Raw genomic sequence first — 12,806 nt, forward strand, 5'->3', positions numbered from 1 at the left:
TGTATTAGCCTCTTTATTAGCCTCTGTATTAGACTCTGTATTAGTCTCTGTATTAGTCTCTGTTGTAGACTCTGTATTAGCCTCTGTATTAGCCTCTGTATTAGCCTCTGTATTAGCCTCTGTATTAGTCTCTGTATTAGTCTCTGTTTTAGACTCTGTATCAGACTCTGTATTAGCCTCTGTATTAGTCTCTGTATTAGACTCTGTATTAGCCTCTGTATTAGACTCTGTATTAGCCTCTGTATTAGACTCTGTATTAGACTCTGTATTAGACTCTGTATTAGACTCTGTATTAGTCTCTGTATTAGTCTCTGTTTTAGCCTCTGTATTAGCCTCTGTATTAGCCTCTGTATAGACTCTGTATTAGCCTCTGTATTAGTCTCTGTTTTAGTCTCTGTTTTAGCCTCTGTATTAGCCTCTGTATTAGACTCTGTATTAGACTCTGTATTAGTCTCTGTATTAGTCTCTGTTTTAGCCTCTGTATTAGCCTCTGTATTAGACTCTGTATTAGTCTCTGTATTAGTCTCTGTTTTAGACTCTGTATTAGACTCTGTATTAGCCTCTGTATAGACTCTGTATTAGCCTCTGTATTAGTCTCTGTATTAGTCTCTGTTTTAGTCTCTGTTTTAGCCTCTGTATTAGCCTCTGTATTAGACTCTGTATTAGTCTCTGTATTAGTCTCTGTTTTATATTCTGTATTAGCCTCTGTATTAGACTCTGTATTAGACTCTGTATTAGCCTCTGTATTAGACTCTATATTAGTCTCTGTATTAGTCTCTGTTTTATATTCTGTATTAGCCTCTGTATTAGACTCTGTATTAGACTCTGTATTAGCCTCTGTATTAGACTCTGTATTAGACTCTGTATTAGACTCTGTATTAGCCTCTGTATTAGACTCTGTATTAGCCTCTGTATTAGACTCTGTATTAGCCTCTGTATTTGCCTCTGTATTAGACTCTGTATTAGTCTCTGTATTAGCCTCTGTATTAGCCTCTGTATTAGACTCTGTATTAGACTCTGTATTAGCCTCTGTATTAGACTCTGTATTAGACTCTGTATTAGCCTCTTTATTAGACTATGTATTAGTCTCTGTATTAGTCTCTGTTTTAGATTCTGTATTAGACTCTGTATTAGCCTCTGTATTAGCCTCTGTATTAGACTCTGTATTAGTTTCTGTTTTAGACTCTGTATTATACTCTGTATTAGCCTCTGTATTAGACTCTGTATTAGTCTCTGTATTAGTCTCTGTTTTAGACTCTGTATTAGACTCTGTATTAGCCTCTGTATTAGCCTCTGTATAGACTCTGTATTAGCCTCTGTATTAGTCTCTGTATTAGTCTCTGTTTTAGTCTCTGTTTTATACTCTGTATTAGACTCTATATTAGACTCTTTATTAGTCTCTGTATTAGTCTCTGTTTTAGCCTCTGTATTAGCCTCTGTATTAGACTCTGTATTAGTCTCTGTATTAGTCTCTGTTTTAGACTCTGTATTAGACTCTGTATTAGCCTCTGTATTAGTCTCTGTATTAGTCTCTGTTTTATATTCTGTATTAGCCTCTGTATTAGACTCTGTATTATACTCTGTATTAGACTCTGTATTAGCCTCTGTATTAGACTCTGTATTAGCCTCTGTATTAGACTCTGTATTATACTCTGTATTAGCCTCTGTATTAGACTCTGTATTAGCCTCTGTATTAGACTCTGTATTAGCCTCTGTATTTGCCTCTGTATTAGACTCTGTATTAGTCTCTGTATTAGCCTCTGTATTAGACTCTGTATTAGACTCTGTATTAGACTCTGTATTAGCCTCTGTATTAGACTCTGTATTAGACTCTCTATTTGCCTCTGTATTAGACTCTGTATTAGTCTCTGTATTAGTCTCTGTTTTAGACTCTTTATTAGACTATGTATTAGTCTCTGTATTAGTCTCTGTTTTAGATTCTGTATTAGACTCTGTATTAGCCTCTGTATTAGCCTCTGTATTAGACTCTGTATTAGTTTCTGTTTTAGACTCTGTATTAGACTCTGTATTAGCCTCTGTATTAGACTCTGTATTAGTCTCTGTATTAGTCTCTGTTTTAGACTCTGTATTAGACTCTGTATTAGCCTCTGTATTAGCCTCTGTATAGAGTCTGTATTAGCCTCTGTATTAGTCTCTGTATTAGTCTCTGTTTTAGCCTCTGTATTAGCCTCTGTATTAGACTCTGTATTAGTCTCTGTATTAGTCTCTGTTTTAGACTCTGTATTAGACTCTGTATTAGCCTCTGTATTAGTCTCTGTATTAGTCTCTGTTTTATATTCTGTATTAGCCTCTGTATTAGACTCTGTATTAGACTCTGATTAGACTCTGTATTAGCCTCTGTATTAGACTCTGTATTAGCCTCTGTATTAGACTCTGTATTAGCCTCTGTATTTGCCTCTGTATTAGACTCTGTATTAGTCTCTGTATTAGTCTCTGTTTTAGACTCTGTATTAGACTCTGTATTAGCCTCTTTATTAGACTATGTATTAGTCTCTGTATTAGTCTCTGTTTTAGATTCTGTATTAGACTCTGTATTAGCCTCTGTATTAGCCTCTGTATTAGACTCTGTATTAGTCTCTGTTTTAGACTCTGTATTAGACTCTGTATTACCCTCTGTATTTGCCTCTGTATTAGACTCTGTATTAGACTCTGTATTACCCTCTTTATTAGACTATGTATTAGTCTCCGTATTAGTCTCTGTTTTAGATTCTGTATTAGACTCTGTATTAGCCTCTGTATTAGCCTCTGTATTAGACTCTGTATTAGTCTCTGTTTTAGATTCTGTATTAGACTCTGTATTAGCCTCTGTATTAGCCTCTGTATTAGACTCTGTATTAGTCTCTGTTTTAGATTCTGTATTAGACTCTGTATTAGCCTCTGTATTAGCCTCTGTATTAGACTCTGTATTAGCCTCTTTATTAGACTATGTATTAGTCTCTGTATTAGTCTCTGTTTTAGATTCTGTATTAGACTCTGTATTAGCCTCTGTATTAGCCTCTGTATTAGACTCTGTATTAGTTTCTGTTTTAGACTCTGTATTATACTCTGTATTAGCCTCTGTATTAGACTCTGTATTAGTCTCTGTATTAGTCTCTGTTTTAGACTCTGTATTAGACTCTGTATTAGCCTCTGTATTAGCCTCTGTATAGACTCTGTATTAGCCTCTGTATTAGTCTCTGTATTAGTCTCTGTTTTAGTCTCTGTTTTATACTCTGTATTAGACTCTATATTAGACTCTTTATTAGTCTCTGTATTAGTCTCTGTTTTAGCCTCTGTATTAGCCTCTGTATTAGACTCTGTATTAGTCTCTGTATTAGTCTCTGTTTTAGACTCTGTATTAGACTCTGTATTAGCCTCTGTATTAGTCTCTGTATTAGTCTCTGTTTTATATTCTGTATTAGCCTCTGTATTAGACTCTGTATTATACTCTGTATTAGACTCTGTATTAGCCTCTGTATTAGACTCTGTATTAGCCTCTGTATTAGACTCTGTATTATACTCTGTATTAGCCTCTGTATTAGACTCTGTATTAGCCTCTGTATTAGACTCTGTATTAGCCTCTGTATTTGCCTCTGTATTAGACTCTGTATTAGTCTCTGTATTAGCCTCTGTATTAGACTCTGTATTAGACTCTGTATTAGACTCTGTATTAGCCTCTGTATTAGACTCTGTATTAGACTCTCTATTTGCCTCTGTATTAGACTCTGTATTAGTCTCTGTATTAGTCTCTGTTTTAGACTCTTTATTAGACTATGTATTAGTCTCTGTATTAGTCTCTGTTTTAGATTCTGTATTAGACTCTGTATTAGCCTCTGTATTAGCCTCTGTATTAGACTCTGTATTAGTTTCTGTTTTAGACTCTGTATTAGACTCTGTATTAGCCTCTGTATTAGACTCTGTATTAGTCTCTGTATTAGTCTCTGTTTTAGACTCTGTATTAGACTCTGTATTAGCCTCTGTATTAGCCTCTGTATAGAGTCTGTATTAGCCTCTGTATTAGTCTCTGTATTAGTCTCTGTTTTAGCCTCTGTATTAGCCTCTGTATTAGACTCTGTATTAGTCTCTGTATTAGTCTCTGTTTTAGACTCTGTATTAGACTCTGTATTAGCCTCTGTATTAGTCTCTGTATTAGTCTCTGTTTTATATTCTGTATTAGCCTCTGTATTAGACTCTGTATTAGACTCTGATTAGACTCTGTATTAGCCTCTGTATTAGACTCTGTATTAGCCTCTGTATTTGCCTCTGTATTAGACTCTGTATTAGTCTCTGTATTAGTCTCTGTTTTAGACTCTGTATTAGACTCTGTATTAGCCTCTTTATTAGACTATGTATTAGTCTCTGTATTAGTCTCTGTTTTAGATTCTGTATTAGACTCTGTATTAGCCTCTGTATTAGCCTCTGTATTAGACTCTGTATTAGTCTCTGTTTTAGACTCTGTATTAGACTCTGTATTACCCTCTGTATTTGCCTCTGTATTAGACTCTGTATTAGACTCTGTATTAGCCTCTTTATTAGACTATGTATTAGTCTCCGTATTAGTCTCTGTTTTAGATTCTGTATTAGACTCTGTATTAGCCTCTGTATTAGCCTCTGTATTAGACTCTGTATTAGTCTCTGTTTTAGATTCTGTATTAGACTCTGTATTAGCCTCTGTATTAGCCTCTGTATTAGACTCTGTATTAGTCTCTGTTTTAGACTCTGTATTAGACTCTGTATTACCCTCTGTATTTGCCTCTGTATTACTCTGTATTAGACTCTGTATTAGCCTCTTTATTAGACTATGTATTAGTCTCCGTATTAGTCTCTGTTTTAGATTCTGTATTAGACTCTGTATTAGCCTCTGTATTAGCCTCTGTATTAGACTCTGTATTAGTCTCTGTTTTAGACTCTGTATTAGACTCTGTATTAGCCTCTTTATTAGACTATGTATTAGTCGCTGTATTAGTCTCTGTTTTAGACTCTGTATTAGCCTCTGTATTAGACTCTGTATTAGCCTCTTTATTAGACTATGTATTTGTCTCTGTATTAGTCTCTGTTTTAGATTATGTATTAGACTCTGTATTAGCCTCTGTATTAGCCTCTGTATTAGACTCTGTATTAGTCTCTGTTTTAGACTCTGTATTAGACTCTGTATTACCCTCTGTATTTGACTCTGTATTAGACTCTGTATTAGACTCTGTATTAGCCTCTTTATTAGACTATGTATTAGTCTCTGTATTAGTCTCTGTTTTAGATTCTGTATTAGACTCTGTATTAGCCTCTGTATTATCCTCTTTATTAGCCTCTGTATTATCCTCTGTATTAGCCTCTGTAGTATCCTCTTTATTAGCCTCTGTATTAGACTCTGTATTAGCCTCTGTATTAGCCTCTGTATTAGACTCTATATTAGCCTCTGTATTAGCCTCTGTATTATACTCTGTATTAGACTCTGTATTAGCCTCTGTATTAGCCTCTTTATTAGCCTCTGTATTATCCTGTTTATTAGCCTCTGTATTATCCTGTTTATTAGCCTCCGTATTAGCCTCTGTATTAGCCTCTTTATTAGCCTCTGTATTAGCCTCTGTATTATCCTGTTTATTAGCTTCCGTATTAGCCTCTGTATTAGCCTCTTTATTAGCCTCTGCATTATCCTCTTTATTATCCTCTGCATTATCCTCTTTATTAGCCTCTGTATTATCTTCTTTATTAGCCTCTGTATTAGCCTCTGGAGGGAGGCGATGATCTCCAGATGAAGTCGCTGGCTGTCACAGTGCAGTTCACTGAAGCACAGACTGTTGGGAGAAGGATTTTAATCAGCAGTACTGTGATCATGTGATTTCTCATCACTGCCCTGTTCTTTTCCTTTAAGGAAACCACACAGGAGAAAGATGATCCAGGGCAGAGGTGACGGAGAGCAGCAGAGGTGACGGAGAGCAGCAGAGGTGACGGAGAGCAGCAGAGGTTATGCTTGATGGATGCTTTTAAGTTTCATTTTAATTGCTGAGATAATGTGACATGAAACCAGGCAACCAATAAGCAATTAGAAAAGCAGTCACACTCATCCCTCATTATAATTCCGCTATCACCACCATCGCCATCCCCACCACCATCACCACCACCACCATCACCACCATTACCACCATTACCACCACTATCACCACCACCATCACCAACACCACTATCACCACCATCATTACCACCTATCACCACCACTATCACCACCATCACCACCATCATCACCACCACCACCATCACCACCACCATCAACACCTATCACCACCACTATCACCACCACCATCACCACCATCATTACCATCTATCACCATCACCACCACCATTACTACCTATCACCACCAACATCACCACCATCAATACCACCTATCACCACCATCATCACCACCATCATTACTACCTATCACCACCAACATCACCACCATCAATACCACCTATCACCACCACCATCACCATCATTACCACCTATCACCACCACCATCACCACCATCAATACCACCTATCACCACCATCATCACCACCATCATTACCACCATTACCACCACTATCACCACCACCATCACCAACACCACTATCACCACCATCATTACCACCTATCACCACCACTATCACCACCATCACCACCATCATCACCACCACCACCATCACCACCACCATCAACACCTATCACCACCACTATCACCACCACCATCACCACCATCATTACCATCTATCACCATCACCACCACCATTACTACCTATCACCACCAACATCACCACCATCAATACCACCTATCACCACCATCATCACCACCATCATTACTACCTATCACCACCAACATCACCACCATCAATACCACCTATCACCACCACCATCACCACCATCATTACCACCTATCACCACCACCATCACCACCACCATCACCACCACCATCACCACCATCAATACCACCTATCACCACCATCATCACCACCATCATTACCATCTATCACCACCACTATCAACACCACCATCACCACCATCACTTACACCATCACAGCCACCACCACCGTCACCATTATCACCATTAACACCACCCCCACCACCATCACCACCATCCCCGCCCTATCACCAATGTGTGCCAGTTTAAAAGCAAAGAGGGTGGATGAGGACGCAGGAGACGGAAAAATCAACCAACAATCGACGAAGAACAAAAGTCTGAGACAGGAAGCAGAAGAGACTCAGTGTCCTCCTACAGAGACAAGAGAGCTGCGAGTGGCAATTAAAACAGGCTGCTTCACTCATCAACGACAAACTTCACAAGCTGATCAAACTCCATCACCGATGCCAACGTGTTTCATTTGAGCCACAATAAGTCAAGTTGTACTAAAGTGGATGTGAACAGACAGAAATTACGTTTCCACAAGAGCAAACTTATTTACATTCAGTTGAAGGAGGCTAATTTTTACCGATAATAAATTACTGGTAGATATTCTCAACTTCAAAAATAAAGATACAATTATTTTCAAACATAACAAAACTAGAAGTATCACCTCGCAGTTGTTTGCAGTTTACCTCCATGTCTGTCCAAAATGTCCTCACTTCACATTTGATCCTTTTAGACATTTGTTTGAAATTGCAATAATTAGCATATACATTTTGTGGTGAGGTCACAGTTACCTTTGACCTTTGACCACCAAAACAGTTTTCTTCCTTCAGTCCAAGTGGACGTTTGTACCACATTTGAAAACAAATCCTCCAGGTGTTCCTGAGATACAGAGTTCACTAGAATAATATGTATGCCTCCTCTCCGTCAAACTTCAGGCTCTCATGTGTGAGGAGTTGGAGCAATATAAATATAATTAGATTAATTAGTGAGACCGTTTAGAAAGCAGAGTCTTCATCAGGGTTTCAACCCGAAATCCTTTAGAAGTTATTTAGTATAGTTTGTGTTTTTGTACATGTTTTAACACCTCTTTACTTCAACAGCACCAGCGTTTGTTTCTCAAGCGTCTGCACATGACGGTGTAGGTGTGCAGATACAGGGTGGGAGCCGCTGAACAATTCCTTAGTGGACATCAAAATCCTTTTAAATTTGAGCCGATATCCTCTATGTTTAAGAACAAGCCACTGGCGTATCAAAAAATACTGAACCAATCAGACGTCAGCTTTTGATGTCAAAGGTTTATTCTTTGTTAAGGTAAACTACTTTCAGTAACTCCATGACGATTAATAATAATAATAATATAATTATAAAGCCCGACTGCTCGGTTAGCTGCTGTGCTATTGAGGATCTATCTAGAAACATTAATTGATTAAACTGAATTCATTAATTTATTTCATTCGTCCATTTGGAGGCAGAACAACAAGCTGTGAACACACTGATGTATTATCTCAATATAGGCTAAAGCTGATGTTGCTCGTGTGCTAACAAGCATTTGCTAAGTGACACAGAGCAACATTAGCATTCATTTAGCATTCATGGGCTGCGGTAAAGTCGGGTTTCCAGCTGCCTGCAGGAAACAAGGTTCATCAAAGCAGCGAGGCTGAACCATGAGGTGAAGCTGCTCGACTTAAAAACCAAAACAAATAGCTAAAAGACGGCAAAAGAACTGAGGGGGGGACTGTAGTGTCTACGAGTCACACACTTTAATGCACTGTTAATATAAAACATATTGATTCGTGCAGCTGATGCTAACGATGATGCATTTTGGTGCATTTGCAGGGAACAAATAGAAAACATAACCGTTTCAACATGTCTAGAGCTGCATGTTGTTGCCTCTTTATTCCCATTAACTCTGGTTCATTGTATGTTCCAGGTGCTGTTGCTGCCTATCATTCCCACTGAGGCATTAAGAATGGGGGGATGGAGAGTGGATTTTGCAAGCATCTCTTGGGCTGCTGTACTCAGCAATGGTTGCTATGGCACCGAAACTCAGCTTTTCATTGGCTGTTTAAGCTGAACCAGGTTCAAATTGACAGTTAGCATTTATAGAACTATTTATACACTGGGCACAAAAATTCAATACTTGACAAAATGTCTACTTATGCCTCGGCAAAACTGGCCTGATGACATGGAGTAATTTGACAAGGATGTTGGAACTATACATTTGAATACTTTGACATACTGTACGACATGACACGTCACTGGTGGCTGTAATTTGCAGCACGTGACTCTGAATAATAAGGCAGACAGAGAAGCAGAGGGGGAATCATATCTGACGTGCAGTGTGTGCCGAAGGCGATGGGAGGACACAGAGAGTGTGTGGGGGCAAACAGGGCAGGATTTGAAGCGGGAGGAAGGAAGCGGGAAATAGACAATGAGTATAATGAGGAGTGGAAAAAGGAATTAGATTAGAAGAAGGACAAAGGAGAAAGTGCAGACGAGATATGAACGTGGAGAGGAAGATGTAGAGAAGGGAAGAAGAAAGGTAAATGAAATCAGGTATTGAGAGGATAAGAAGCTTAGAGAAGCACTGAGGTGAGAGAGCAGAGAGGGAAAGTCTGTTTGAGGAGTAAAAGAAGAGTTAGAGGAAGTGGAGAGGAAGTGAGCGATTGTTGGAGAGGATTGTTAAGTAAGAAAATTAATTTTTATCTCTCAGAAAGCCCTCTATCTGGAGAACGGGCACTCAGAGGGGATGATGGGAATGTTCTGTGCTTCAGCTATGCTCAAATTATTTTCCTTTTGTTGTATGAAACAATGGTGATCAGGCTAAGCTGTGACACACACACACACACACACACACACACACACACACACACACACACACACACACAGTCAGACTGACACATGATATTATCAAATGGCATGACCAAACACCCACACAGTGTCCTAATTAAGAGCACACGCAGCAGCAGCAAACGGGCCTCGTTCAGCTGCAATCTAAAAAAAAGCTAAAAGGCAATCGCCTTTTATTAACATTTGCACTTTCCAGTTGTTAATTTGGCTCCTGATGCTGTTTTCAAGCAGTTCCATGTGCTGGATCGACACGCATGCAGAGTGCCGCTCTCTGCAGAGGAACACAGATACAGAGCCACACATGTTTCAGAAAGGGATTCCTCTCAGTACAGAGACTGGACTGCAAATGTGGCTCCTGCATCACTGACACACAGGAAATGACAAAATACTGTACATGGCCAGAAATATGTTCCCTAAATAACAGCATGATGTTGTTCAGAACAACATGCTGCTCATTTAGATTCTCCACATATCTTCTACGTTTGGTCTGGCGTTGTGTTTCCTGATTTGAATAAGAGAAATGTTTAAGTTTATTTTGTTTAGTATTAATCCTGTTAAAATGTCCTAGTTTTAGTTAAAAGTCTGGAATTTGAGTCGAGTTTTATTCAATAAAACTGTTTTGTTCATCAGATTATATTGAACATTTCAGTCAATCCACATCAAACTAAATATCCCCAAATGTCCTCGTCGTTGTCATTGTTGATATCGGTGTGTGTGTGTGTACGTGTGTGTGTGTACGTGTGTGTGTGTGTGTGTGTGTGTGTGTGTGTGCACATCTCCTCTCTTGTCCAGGACAAATCTCCAACTCTGCCTCCTCAACCTGGAACACGCTTCAGCAGGAACTTAAGCTGTCCAGCTTGATACATCTGTCGGTGTTTGTTCTTGTAATACCTAATTCTACACACTTTGCATTTTCAATGACGATTTTTACGATGTTTGATTTGACTGTTGCTTCTGTGTTTAGTGTCTGTCACTTGTCTGGTGCTGTTCCGATCTGATCAGGTCTCTCTTGAGAAGGCTTGAGAGGCTAATAAATAATACAATCACACCGCTGCACACATCTGCATAACATTCATTGTGCTCATTGATGACTGTTTTCTCAAAGTCGTCTCTTGCTTGCAGTGACTCAACACAGTTGCAACGTGTTTGGGCCGGTGTGCAGTCACATCGGGACCTCCGATTTATCTGCAGTAAGTTAGTCAGAGTCCTCTTGACGACTCGCAGCCGCTGCACTGACGAAGAAAGTACATTTCCTAAAGCTTTATGTTCGTTCAACAGTTTGTGTTTAATGACGTTGATGCCGCTTCGTCATCGTCTTCTTAGTCATGGAAACAAGGTTGTTGACGACCATCTTTAGTCACAGTCTTTTGGTAACTAAATTTACACTGTCGTGCACAAATCCAGCTCCAGAAAGAAATGCTTCTCCCACTGTGCTGTGGAGGAACCGGCCTGCACAGAACCCTGACCTCAAACAATTGCGATGAACTTGAAGGCCTGATCACCAAAACCAGAGTTCCACCTGACGAAGGCTCGTGAAGCCAGGTTGTAACATCTGCTGCACAGTGTGCAAGCAGCAGCTTGATGGCTGTGTTGTGCACAAAAGTCCATCTAAATCTACGCTTGTGCTTTATGTGTGATCTGTTAATAATTATTTCCTTCATGTACTTCTACTTCAGTTACTGAATTCCTGCAGTTCCCAGAACGCCGGCCACTCAGAAAACAGGCGTAAACTTGTTGGATTCAGCTTCTGGCTCCATGTGTAGGTGGAGAGTGCAACAGTGATAAAGATAGTAAGAGCAAGAGAGCGAGTTGTTCCACTCGAAAACAAGAGCGAGTCCACAGCATGTCTAGTAGTGGCGTGTTGTTCTGCTGCTGAGGCTCCTGCCAGCAGTTCTTCTGTTCGCCTGTATGTTTGATGAACGCTGGTGAAATGTTTGGCTGCATCTCGTCTGTGATTCTCAGAGACTGGAAACACTTCCTGTTTCAAACCAGCCCTTTTGTTTCTCTGCTGCACAATCTATGTTTTTGTTGTTATATAATGTTGCTGTTATCACTTCCTCCGTGCTAACGAACTAAACTAAACGAGACAAACAGAAAGCTGAATGCTGTTCTGATGTATGATGTGAATAAGCACATTACTCATGTCCCAGGTAAACATTCAACACGATTAAAGACACGATGAGGATCATTTATTTAAGTGTGTCCGTACCAAACATCCTCAGCAGGCCATCTAACGTGCAGAGAGAGAGAACAACCTCACCAGATGATTGTTGCCTAAGTTCCTTCTTCCAACTGCATGATGCAACAGAGCAGATTATTGATCCTGCACAGAAATAAAGCTGCACGTAACATCAACACAGGAAATGTGAGCGAGATCGAGGCCACGTCAGCTGAGTGTTCCGACTAACACCCTCGGCCTGGGCTCACTCCCCTCATGCAGCGCTCCACTGGAGTGGCAGTGGAGGACGGTCGAGGACCCCGTGGGACTGCCTTTCATAAACGCCTGCCTGAATAAGGTTCTTTTGTAACTCGTCGTAGGTTATGAGTCAATCATCACAGCTCTGAGCTGCTGCTGCTGCTCACACAACGTTACAAACACAAACGTACAAGTGCACATGCGAACATGCATCACCAGCTCCTGTGGTTACGCACACACTCACACTTTAGTGCATCCCGTATAATTGTGCATTTGCACTAAAGGTCTGAAATAACAGAAGTGAACTCGCTCTCAGAGGACAAACGTGCAGAAGCAGCGTTCAGTTCTTACGCTCCAGAAACTCCACACAACTCTTAATAACAAACAACGCTGTTATTAAATGTAATTATTATTATTTCTCACACGACACTGGAACTTTATTCTTGTTCTATTTGAGCTTGTTTTAATGTTCTCTCGTCTCTTTAATCTTTCTAATTGTATTTAAATATCTGTCTCTTTTGCACTTTGTCTCGATGCTTTTAATGTTTCGTGTAAAACACTTTGAACTGCTTTGTTCTTGTGTCTATAAATAAACATTTGGATCATTTCATATTCTGTCTTTAGTGAATTAAAGGATTACATGCTCCCTTTCAGAACAAGTTGGATACACTCCACGTTGC

The 12,806-nt window shown here is 39.6% G+C and overlaps 1 protein-coding gene across 1 annotated transcript in view; it reads right to left on the reverse strand.

Annotated features, from left to right (window-relative positions):
• The window catches only part of shank2a (SH3 and multiple ankyrin repeat domains 2a), a 221,869-nt gene that overhangs the window by 119,031 nt on the left and 90,032 nt on the right, over nt 1-12,806 (reverse strand). The gene's annotated exons all lie outside the window — the stretch shown is intronic.

This window comes from Cottoperca gobio, chromosome 3 (assembly GCF_900634415.1).
Source record: "Cottoperca gobio chromosome 3, fCotGob3.1, whole genome shotgun sequence".
In the NCBI taxonomy this organism is placed as follows: domain Eukaryota; kingdom Metazoa; phylum Chordata; class Actinopteri; order Perciformes; family Bovichtidae; genus Cottoperca; species Cottoperca gobio.